Source organism: Triticum aestivum, chromosome 2B, assembly GCF_018294505.1.
Source record: "Triticum aestivum cultivar Chinese Spring chromosome 2B, IWGSC CS RefSeq v2.1, whole genome shotgun sequence".
Lineage (NCBI taxonomy): Eukaryota > Viridiplantae > Streptophyta > Magnoliopsida > Poales > Poaceae > Triticum > Triticum aestivum.
Genome location: NC_057798.1, coordinates 563158953 through 563171198, shown reverse-complemented (window position 1 = coordinate 563171198; position 12246 = coordinate 563158953).

Here is a 12246-nt window from a genome sequence, read left to right as displayed (position 1 = left end):
GATAAATAGTTCCTTATAGTCAAGCAGACCCACGCTACTACTCTGTTCCAAAGACATGCACACCATCAAAATAGTCCATCTATATCAATATACACCGAGAGGGAATAAGTTTTTTTACAAGAGAGGAAATAGTTCATCCATCCATAATGCCCTCCTGCTGGTGCAGCATTTTCTTCTTCTTCTTCTTCTTCTTCTTCTTCTTCTTCTTCTTCTTCTTCTTCTTCTCTTCTTCTTCTTCTTCTTCTTCTTCTTCTTCTTCTTCTTCTTCTTCTTCTTCTTCTTCTTCTTCTTCTTCTTCTTCTTCTTCTTCTTCTTCTTCTTCTTCTTCTTCTTCTTCTTCTTCTTCTTCTTCTTCTTCTTCTTCTTCTTCTTCTTCTTCTTCTTCTTCTTCTTCTTCTTCTTCTTCTTCTTCTTCTTCTTCTTCTTCTCTTCTTCTTCTTCTTCTTCTTCTTCTTCTTCTTCTTCTTCTTCTTCTTTCTTCTTCTTCTTCTTCTTCTTCTTTTTCTTGTTCTCATTCTCTATGGGAGACGGCTTCGCAACAAGCTCTTTGGACCTTGCAGCTATCTCGAAACTCACACGGGCATGAGGGCAGCATATTTTATCCGCTCGTACGTCAAGGGATAATTCTCCCATCGAGACGACCTTAATGCCACCGTATCATCACCCTTCTGAAGATTTGTACCGAGCACAAAATTTGCTACGTCGAATAGGGATGGTGTCTGTTTAGCACAATCTTCTACAGGAATTTTGATTCTGGTTTGTAGGTCAGCGATGCTTTTCAAATCAAGGTTGTACGGCTCCAGCTTCTGTTTGTCCCCTTCGATGGCTGCCCCACAGAAGTATACGTCCTCCCGAGACAAGAAATCGTGAAGCTCACCTGGTATGGAGGGCGAGTGTATGATGTGGGACACCAAAACATCATCTTCGAGGCACAGCTGAAGGACGGCGGCGCGCTGGATCTTCCCAGGGGCACGCTCCGTGTACTCTGCGTCGAGACCGATGACCCTCGTCTCTACCTTTTTCGAGGGAGTTGGATACATTGTTGATCCACTGCCGAACAACCCTTGGGTGGACGGTGACGGTGGCAACTATGCGCATCGAGCCTTCGACGAGGACATGTTGGACGCTAAAAACCTGCATATCGATCTCTTTCACCATTTGGAACCGCTGGAATGGAGGGCTATGGTTTGGAGAATTAGGATTAGATGGCTAGTCTAACTGAAGTAGTAGATGATTATTTAAAGAGGTTAAAACAATGTGAACGCAGTGGGGTTTGGATGCAAATGAAGACGAAGGGGAGGTGAAGAAGCCGAGGCGAATCGGTTCCCGATGGAGAAGTAAATGGGAGAAGTGGCGTGCAGGCAGTTGATTAGACGGCTAGGTAGACTAAACGAAAAGGCTATGCGGGTAGACTGAGGAGTCGTACCTGTTCGTGTACGTGCCCATCCTTCCTGATAGGTGGGACCTATGCAAACAGATAAAAAAATGTGTCGTAGCTTTTTTTTGAGCCCGTGAGTGGGAGACACAACATTCTCTGGTTAAGGAATACTCCCTCCGTTTAGGTGAGTATAAGTCACCTTATGAAAATCAGGTTTTCCCAAAACCTTTAGGCGTGGAGCATTAACTTCCTGCTCGATCCCCTCCCAGCCTCGTTAGCTAGCCTTCTCTTCCTATGCTGCCGTGTTCTACCTTTCCATTTTTCCTCTTCTCATGTGTGGAACAATCTGCATGCCATCCTTGATGCACCAGAACGACCACTGCATGCATCACGACAGGGTGTTGATTGGGCATGCACGAGAATTTGGTTCTGCTCGCAATATGGATGATACCTGAACGATGAAGTGAACAGGCATGCTAGCACGGGAGACCTATTTCCGCTATACAATACTGGAGTACTCATGTTCCTACTACTAGTAGTAGTAGTAGTACAACTGTGGTACACTTGATGGTCAAAATACCATTCATCCTGTCCTCACAGTGAAGTGACAACACCCTGCGCCTGACACTAGTCCAGGCGAGGCGGCGTGTTCGGGTTACCAAAGTCAGCCTCACCCTGTGCACTGTGCAGTCTGTCACCGCCGCTGTACAGCACATTGGCGCCTCGCCTCGTCTCCCTCTCCGCTCCCATAGCACCACTCCATCTCCATCTCCTTCTCCGTCTCCGTCTCCGTCTCCATCTCACTGTGCCCCCGTGTACCGTCGCCTCACTCGCCTCCCCCAGTACCACTATTCCCTCGCTAGCCGCTCCAGCACCGACATCCTTCTCCCCCGTAAATCAAGCCCCCTTCCAAACTCCACCATGGCCGAACGCGAACCGCGCAGCATCCATATGAGCCGCGATTGGAGCAATCTCCCCAGTGACATCCTCGACCTCTGTTGTTCGTGTATGGATATGTTGACCGCCCTGCGGCTGGCTGCATGCTCGAGGGACATGCACACGGCCATCGTCGAAGCGAGGCCTAAGCTTTTCAAGACACCCTGCTTGCTGCTATCTGGTCTTGCGAGATTGGCTCACCATGATACGGAGGCGTGCATGATGCCCCTCGACTTCAATCCGATCTCCATTAGCCGAAACTTCTTTGCAGGTATGTAGTGTGTCGCCGTACATCATTTCCCTCGACATCGATCCGATCACCATCGCCCGAAACTTCTTGGCAGGTATGTACTGGGTCGGCATGAACTCCCACTGGATGGCTGCCTTCAGAGAAGACGGTAAAAAGTTGGTGCTCGTGAACTTCCAGACCTCCCATGAGATTATCCTTCCTCCGTTGGATTATATAGAGTATTACCATCGCGGTCCAAGTCATCTAGATTACTACGTCAGTTGGACGGACCTTGTTTTGCAGAAGATTGTAATCTGCCAAGTACCCACACGACATGCGAATTACGCAGACTTCAAGCTAATTGCCTTGTTCGACCGCGGACTCGCCTATCTTTACGCCGGTGCCTTTTTTAGCTGGAGACAACTCGGCTCGCAGTGGATCATCGTCAAAGCTGATACACACTTCTGTGATGCTATTGAACACAATGGCATCATCTACGCGATCGACAAAGCAGATGGCACCACGTATTGCTGGGACGGCGCGTGTAAGTTGTTTCCGTCTCATGTTAATGATGACGCCATGACACTGTTTGAACTTTTTTTGATGATTGGCATATCCCTGTTTGAGCAGAATTTGAGTAGAACTATGGCAATATATTAGAGACGCCGTAAATCAGCTATATTTGGAATGAGTTAATTCATGCGATTGTGACCATGTCATTACAGCCAATTTGTACCCTGAATAATCAAACGGTTAGGAATATATGGATATTATCCTTATTTTACAGTAATCTATATACTACTACTAAATATGAGTGTGTATCAATGGCCATGTTAGTTTCCTCATTTTCATGATGTAGAAACATGCACCACACTGTTGGTTTCATCTAACCATACATTAGGGAAGTAAATGTGCATATGGAGAACTCTATATTTGGAAGTAGTGAAATCCTGCAATGCTTACCATGTGTACATACCTATATTCGCCCTTCAGCAATCAATGACTAGAATAATATCCTCACAAAAATTTTGCCCACAGAACACGAGTATATAACAATGCATGGTCTGTTAGTTACCTTGAAGAATTTGTTTGTGAGGACAGAACATGATTACATAACATGCATGACATGGTAGTTTCCTGTGAAGAATCGATTGCGAGATAACATGAGTATAACCATGCATGGCACTTCTATATTTTCGAACCCAGTATACATTTCCCTGTATTTTCCTCCCAGTTCCAACAGGGACATATCAATGTTGTTTCTTGCATTATCCTACTCATACTCTGAACAATGCTGATCTTACATTAACAATGCCTGTCCTTTTTGATATGATGCAGTGTCCCTACAGTTACTGCCCTTTGTAATTACACCACCTTTGCCAAAAACAGGGAAGCACAACTGGTTCCTCGCTCGATCAGACGACGGCAAAAGACTGATGATCATTCGGACACATGAGCCGGAAAAGTTATATTGCAAAAACCCCACTGTATACAAGCACCGTGTAATACGTGAGTATCCGGACAGTGGCTGTTACGTCTATGAGCAGGATACCAGCTTGTTGGGGCCTTTAGGATTTTTTAGTTGGAGGCGGGTAAACAGCCTTGGTTCACACTCTCTGTTTCTCGGACTCAATTATCCGATTAACCAGGAGATCACCGTTGGCAAGGACCTTGATGGCAGAGAGGCTCTGTTTGCTATGGAAAACTGTGTCTACACGGCGAGCCCTAGGAGTTCGGGAGCATACTCCCCTGATTGTCAACGATACAGCCTGCAGCCAAAAGAAGGTGAGAATGACAAAGGCATCCGGATTAACTTTGATCCTTGGATGTCTCAATTACGACAGGCAGTGATGTGGTTCAAGCCTTCAGGTTGATAGGTAATTGGGCTGTTGCATCGAAAGGGTGGAGTACTGGTGTCTCCGGATCACTGGTCGCTGAAGCGGGGCTGCAAATTATGATGGTGTTGGATCATCTCTTCGAATGACTTTGTTGTCTTTGCTGCTGGTTCTGGATGGGTAGTTCTTTCTTTTGTTATGCATATTCCTTGTCATTTGGTCATCCTCGTCTATGTCACTCTTTCTATGTAATAGTTGCTTCTGTTTAGAATGTCATTCTCGTCTGGATCACGAGAGTCTGAGCGCTGCAGATGGGTACGTTTTGGTGGTGTAGCAAGACTTCTTATGAACTATCATGTCTTGCTGTTTATGTCAGTAGTAGTCACTAGTCAGTGTTTGAATGTTGTATATATCGTTGTTTCGAACTGTTTATTGTCTCGAACTACTGGTGGGCTAAATGAGGGCATCACCATTCTCCAGTGTTCAGAGTATATCTCCTTTTTTCAAGTTATATAATTTGAGCTCACTGTCTTTTCGATGATGTACACTTGTTTGGGCCAGTGAGGTGTCGTTGAATATGGGCCGAGTAGTAACGCAATGCCAAACAGGTCAATTATGACTCTCGGGCCGGGCTCTCAAAAGATCCTGAAAAAAAGGCCGGGCTCTCCAAAAAAGAAAGAATAAGGACTCTTAGGCCGACATGTGGGCGCCACCGGTGTTTTCGTGCGCTTGCGCGCCGAGAGCATATTGGCGCGTGCTCGAAATTCATGCTACCTTTTCATCCCCAGTCTCCCGCCCCTCCCCCACCTCTGGAATCTCGATTCCTACTCCAGTTCCCCCAAATCCCCCTCCTGTACTCCCTGTACTCAAGCGCACTATCATGTCGCCGGTCAACGCGGATCTCCGAGCCGGAGATCCTGAGGTCCGTCCTGCCTTCGGTCGCTGCGTGCTGTCGCTCAACAGTGGCATGGCGGCGCTTGACGACCAGTTTGCCGGCAAAGTGCTGATGGTAACCATCAACGGCGACCGGCCTCCCGTCTCGCCGGACGACCTTGTCAAAGCTCTTGGCATTGCGCACGGCATCCAAATAAGTGACTTGCTCGTCGAAGTCTGTCCGCCACCGGCTGATTTCTTCGTCAGGTTCCGAACAACTTTCGACTGCAGTCGTGTGTTCGAATCTTCCCGGCGTTTGTTCTGCGATGGCGCGCTGGTGAGCTTTGATCGGTGGCACCCAGGATGGGGCTCGGTGCCCTCTGAGCTTGAGTTTTTAACAAAGCTTACCTTCCACGGCATGCCTCGACGTGCTTGGAACAGCGAGTCCATGAACGAGCTTATCAACGACCTTGGAGGTGAGCTCGTAAGTATGTTTGTTCCTCCAGACAGCTGGGCTCTGACGGTTATGGCATGGATGAAGAAGCCGTCCACCATACCGAAGGTGATTGGTGTTGAGATACCGGTGCAGGAACCGGGGTTGTACTATTCGTCGCCACCAAGGCCGCCGCGGACCACGTTAGGGATGTACCTGTATCGAGTGTTCGTGCATGTCGAAGAAGTGGTCAATCCATCAATCGAAGTCCTGCCGCCCCCGCTGGTGCCAGGGTCCGTCGACGACGTCCATTACAGGAGTCAACGTCAGACTTTCCCCGTGTTGCTCGGAACGATGGATGGCACAGGGCCTACTCCATCGCGCGGCGGAGGCCACTGCTTCTTTGGGAGAAGAGGCAGGGCTGGCTGCCTGGATGTGCTCTAATTTGAGGTAACAACTGAATCTTGTCAGATAGTACTAGTTAAATCCGAGCTATGGGTCTGAAGCACTGATATGCCAGTACATTTGATTGTGACCTGTTCTAATTTTGTACCTGAACTTTTTTTAGAAAGGGTTGTACGTCAACTTAATGTGCTAGCAGAACTTATTGTGTTGTTTGTCTGTTTTCTTTGCACAACATTCAAGATATTTCCCCGTCATTTATAAAGACGATGAACCGTTATGTACGACTTCGTTGGTTTCAACATAGCCCTTCCCGTAGCGATCCACTGCTTCCATCCTGATTGTGCCGCCTGCGTGAAATTTTTGTATGCAAGTTCAGTGTGCTATGATGTTCTATATGATTGTGTCAACTATATAAGTTTTTACTGAGCATCAGCAATGCATATGGCCGAAAGATGTATTTACGAGCATCGACCGATGGGTCTCTCTCTCTCTCTCTCTCACACACACACACACACGCACGCACACGCGCACACGCACAAGTGGGACCCGTTGAATTATTTATTTGCTCGTGACAGCTTTTAATTAGGTTCCACTGTAATCTAACTTTTTTCTTAAGTTATTAATTGAGCTCAGTGACTTCAAAAAGTTGTACAGAAGCCTTGTTTGGGCCTTTCCGGCGTCCCTGAATGTGGGCTGAGTAACCATGTTAGGTTGTACTGTACTACACAGGCCTTTTTTTCAACATCAGCAATGCAACTGGGCCGACAGTTGTACACAATATCCGGGTCAACTTGTTATCCGCCCCGCTGGGCTGCAAAGTTTCCTAGGAGGTATGCATTAGGCTTAACAAGAAAATGGACTTTAAGAAATAATAAATGGGATGTAATTATAATAACTGGGCAATTACTATGCACCAAACACGTAATTAGTTTGAAAAATATATTATTTTTGGAATTTGGAAATTTTAATTTCATTACTTGTTGCGCGCGCAATATTTCGTTGGATTTTAACGTGATACAACTTTATTTTGAAATTATATTTAACCTGACTAGAAATTTCGGATAAAAATATTTCGGATCCCATCAAAATGTGGGATTTTTTTTTGAATTCTGTTTTGAGTAGTTGTTTGAAATTATTAATCGTTGTCCTACCTAGAAGTTGGGTTGTACTTTTAACAAATCCGTAAATGGGCTGTAGTAAATTCCATTAGAATCGAAAAATGGGCTATACATTCTTACAAATCGCAAATGGGCTATATGTTCTCTGACAAATCCGAGCTGTGGGCCTACTAAGTTGACGCGTACCAAGGGCTTTGTCAACTTAGTCAATATAAACGATTCTAGCTGCAGTGATCGTACGATGTCCATCCAACGGCCGTAGTGCTTCTTTAACCTCTGGTCTTCTTGCTCCAGCCGCCCAAAGCAGCGCCGGTCGTGTCGCGTGCTCCTGCCTCCCGTGGCCGGCTGTGATGCCGCGGAGGCCTCACCGCCCCGTACTACTCCCACCGCTGGCCAGGCCATCCCTCTACTCACCCACACCCCCTGTTATTCTGCGGCGACGGCAGCCTCACACCGCAGCCGAACCAGTGAACCCTCGTACTCCTCTCCGCGTGGGCTACCACTGCTGCGTCTTCCCCGGCTCCGCGTCGTCCCCTTCCTAGGCCTCGCCGTCGTCCAGACCACCGCCCTGGTGCTCTCGGCGCGGCGTGGTCAACGTGGTCAACGACCGACTTCCATCGGAAGAGTACTGTACGTGGAGAGGCTGACAGCTGGGTCCAGGCGGCCACAAGGAAGTGCCTCCTTATTACGCGCAAAATAATTATTCCTCCACCTGACAGCAGGGACCCACCGGACGGGCCACCTTATTTCGCGAAAAAAACGTTTCCCCCCTGACTGCTGGGGCCCACCGGACGGGCCAGCGTATTTCGCGAAAAAAACGTTCCCCGCGCTGTCAGCTCGGACCCACCGGAAGTGCCTCCTTATTACGCACAAAAAAATGAATACTCCCCCTGCTAGCTGGGACCCACCATGGTGGGAGGCTGACTTGTGGGCCTACTAAGTTGACTGGGACGGGGGCCTTTGTCAACTTTAGTCAATATGAACGATTCTAGCTCCAGTGACCGTACGATGGCCATCCAACGGCCGTAGTGCTTCTTCAACCTCTGGTGTTCTTGCTCCAGCCGCCCAAAGCAGCGCCGGTCGTGCCGCATGCTCCTGCCTCCCGTGGCCGGCTGTGCTGCCGCGGAGGCCTCACCGCCCCCTACTATTCCCACTGCTGGCCAGGCCCTGCGGCGACGACAGCCTCACACCGCAGCCGAACCAGTGAACCCTCGTACTCCTCTCCGCGCGGGCTTCCACTGCCGCGTCTTCCCCGGCTCCCCGTCGTCCCCTTCCTAGGCCTCGCCGTCGTCCACCGCCGTGGTGCTCTCGGCGCGGCGTGGTCAATGTGGTCAACGACCGACTTCCATCGGAAGAGTACTGTACGTGGAGAGGCTGACAGCTGGGTCCACGGCAGCCGCAAGGAAGTGCCTCCTTATTACGCGGAAAATAATTATTCCTCCACCTGACAGCAGGGACCCACCGGACGGGTCACCAGTATTTCACGAAAAAATGTTTCCCCCTGACTGCTGGGACCCATAGGACGGGCCACCGTATTTCGTGAAAAAACGTTCCCCCCCGCTGTCAGCTCGAACCCACTGGAAGTGCCTCCTTATTACGCACAAAAAAATGAATACCCCCTGCTAGCTGGGACCAACCTTGGTGGGAGGCTGACTTGTGGGCCTACTAAGTTGACTGGGACGGAGGCCTTTGTCAACTTTAGTCAATATATGAACGATTCTAGCTCCAGTGACCGTACGATGTCCATCCAACGGCCGTAGTGCTTCTTCAACCTCTGGTCTTCTTGCTCCAGCCGCCCAAAGCAGCGTCGGTCGTGCCGCCTTCTCCTGCCTCCCGTGGCCGGCTGTGATGCCGCGGAGGCCTCACCGCCCCCTACTACTCCCACCGCTGGCCAGGCCATCCCTCTACGCACCCACACCCCCTGTTATTCTGCGGCGACGGCAGCCTCACACCGCAGCCGAACGAGTGAACCCTCATACTCCTCTATGTGTGGGCATCCACTGCCGCGTCTTCCCTGGCTCCGCGTCGTCCCCTTCCTAGGCCTCGCCGTCGTCCACCGCCCTGGTGCTCTCGGCGCAGCGTGGTCAACATGGTCAAGGAATGGCTTCCATCGGACGTGGACTGTACGTGGAGAGGCTGACAGCTGGGTCCAGGACCGCAGCAAGGAAGTGCCTCCTTATTACACGCAAAATAATTATTTCTCTACCTGACAGTGGGGACCCACCGGATGGGCCACCGTATTTAGCGAAAAAAACGTTTCCCCCTGTCTGCTGGGACCCACCACTTACATCTTCGCACGCAAGGAAGTGCGTCCAAAAAAATGATTCGCCCCCCTGACTGCTGGGACCCACCAGCTACATCTTCGCACGCAAGGAAGTCCCTGATAGTCGGGACCCACCTGGTCGAAGCGTATGTATCTTTGTCATTCTGGTCACGGACGTGTACGTACATATATACTGGTGGATGTAGAGGCGCGCACGTGTCATAGTAGAGGCGCGCACGTAGCATGTACACGTATGTACAACGACGAGGGTGCAAGAAAGAAAACACGGCCACGTACGTACATACGAGGAGGGTCTCTAACGCCTACCGCGCATACGTACATGGCTGGGTTGAAACGGAGAAACATCATCGTCGTCGTGTTCATGGGGAGCCAACCGGCTGGGTCGGAACGGAATGCATGGTCGTGTTCATCGGGAGGGCTTGGACGAAATAGGCAATGGAAACGAGGCCTGGCGTACCACACAATAGAGGAAACGGACCTCCTACATTCAGAACAGGGTCCTGTTGATCGGGAGGGGTGTGGCGTACCGCAAAACAGAGGAAACGGACCTCCTACGGTAAAAACGGGGGTCTTGTTGATTGGGAGGGGTGTGGCGTACCGCAAAACGGAGGAAACAGACCTCCTACGGTCGAAACGGGGTCCTGTTGATCCGGAGGGGTGTGGCGTACCGCAAAACGGACGAAACGGACTTGTGTTGGAGCGCTACGGTCAAAATGGGGGTCCTGTTGATCAGGAGGGGTGTGGCATACCGCAAAACGGACGAAACGGACTTGTGTTGGAGCGCTACGGTCGAGCTTGGGTCGGCCGACCGGATCGTTCACAGCGACATGGCGGTCCATCCGGTGCCTCCTCTCAACCACGACTTCCTCGCCATTGCCGAGGTGAACCGCCACGTCCCGTTCCACCAGAAGGCTGCTCTAAGGCAAGTGATTACCGGTCTGCTGCATGAATCCAACTTTGTTCCGACTGAAATTGATGATCATCCACTAGGCATTGCTACTTACGGTTTCCCTAGTCCTCTGATGCGTGATAATGTTGTGGGTACTACTTTTGAGCTTGATGCTGAGGAAGAAGGGGAGATGAACACTGTAGTTTCTTTTGTTCCGCATGATGAGGCACTTAACATGCGGCTCACTACTTATGGTCCTGATGTGTGGCTTCTTTACATTGGATTTCCTCAAGATTACCAAACCTACCATTATCTACATAGATCTGTTGATGGTTTCGGTAGTCTGACGCACTGGCACAACCCAAGGGGAGATAGAAAACTAGTACTGCTCAGAGTTAAAGTCATTCATCTTAGGTTGGTGCCAAAGAGCTTGGTTATCCGCCAACTTGGAGGCAATCGTCATTGCTGGACAGTTTGTGTTACAATGCTGCGCAGTTCAGATTGGAATGCTCATTTGCCAGAAGTTCCTCCGGCTGGCGAAGAACCACCACCTGCAGATGGGATACCACACCCTCTCTATGGTGATGGCCTCAATGCTGAGCAACTGTATCAGATGCAGCTTAATAATTGGATGGCCCAACAGGGTGCTGGAAACAATGTTGCAGAGGATGTGGGTGAGAATGTTGCAGCTCAGGAAGATATTGAGATACACCCCCAATGGGGAGAATGGCCTGCACCTCCTCCACCTGCTCCACCTGTCCTTTATAATTACCAGGAGTGGCTGGCCAATGAGGGTCTGCAAGTTCAGGATGGAATTCTTCCAGCTAACAATCTGCAAGACAGCCCTTTTGCAGCTTGGAATGACTCAATTTCTCACAGCACCTCCACTACAAACTCTGACTCTGATGCTCTGGTGTTAGTACCAGCCTCTGTTCTGCAGGTCCTCCAGAGGAATGGATCTCTTCACTCTGCTGTTGTGGCTCCTCCTGTGGTGAATAATGAGCTGATGGCCCCTACATCTGATGCTCAGGTACCAAGAATTCAGATCCATGTCTGTGTCACCAATGCTGGTATGAACATTCAGTTCCAAGCTGACAATGAGTTCCTGAATGGTTTGCTAATTGCTGAGCCCCTGTCATATGTGCCCATCACTAATTTCCTCTCAAGCTCCATCATGCCCTCCCTTGCCACTATTGGCCCTTGGGCCCATGGCTATGGCATGAGGCCAACCAAACTGGATATCACCCTGTCACTGTCTGAATATAATGGTGCTGTTCAAGTTTTTTCCTGCATTATTCAGGGTGAGGAAGATGGTTTAGTGACCACTACTGTCAATGTTTGGTCCTTGGCTTCTGAGGAGATGCAGATTCTTTCTAATGACACTCAAGATATGGGTTTTACTGCTGGTGATCAGGCTATGGAAATCTCTGAAACTCCTACTGACCAGGAAGTTTTGCAAGTGGATATCTCTGAAATTCAGGCTGGATCTTCTAGGGTGGGTGCAAGCAACAAGCGTGGCAAGAATAAAGCTCCGCTCTCGGTAACCAGTGTGCGTAGAAGTGCCCGTTCCAATAAGTATGATGGTTTCAAGGTGCCCCCTCTTACTGACAGCAGGACCAAGATCTCCAAAGTGAAACCCAGGGTCATTCCCAATGCTGTATCTGTTGTAGTCATCTCTGAGATCTCTGACGATCAGCCTGCAGATGGTGAACTCCCACCCCCCATGACAATTGAGCAAATCCAGCATATCGCTGTTCACTAGTGTGCTGTCCCACCTGAAGAAATTACTGAAGATCTGCTTATGGCAGATACGGGGGCTGGCTCTTCGTCAACTTCCTCCTAGTCACAGCTTTATTTCCTTTCGTT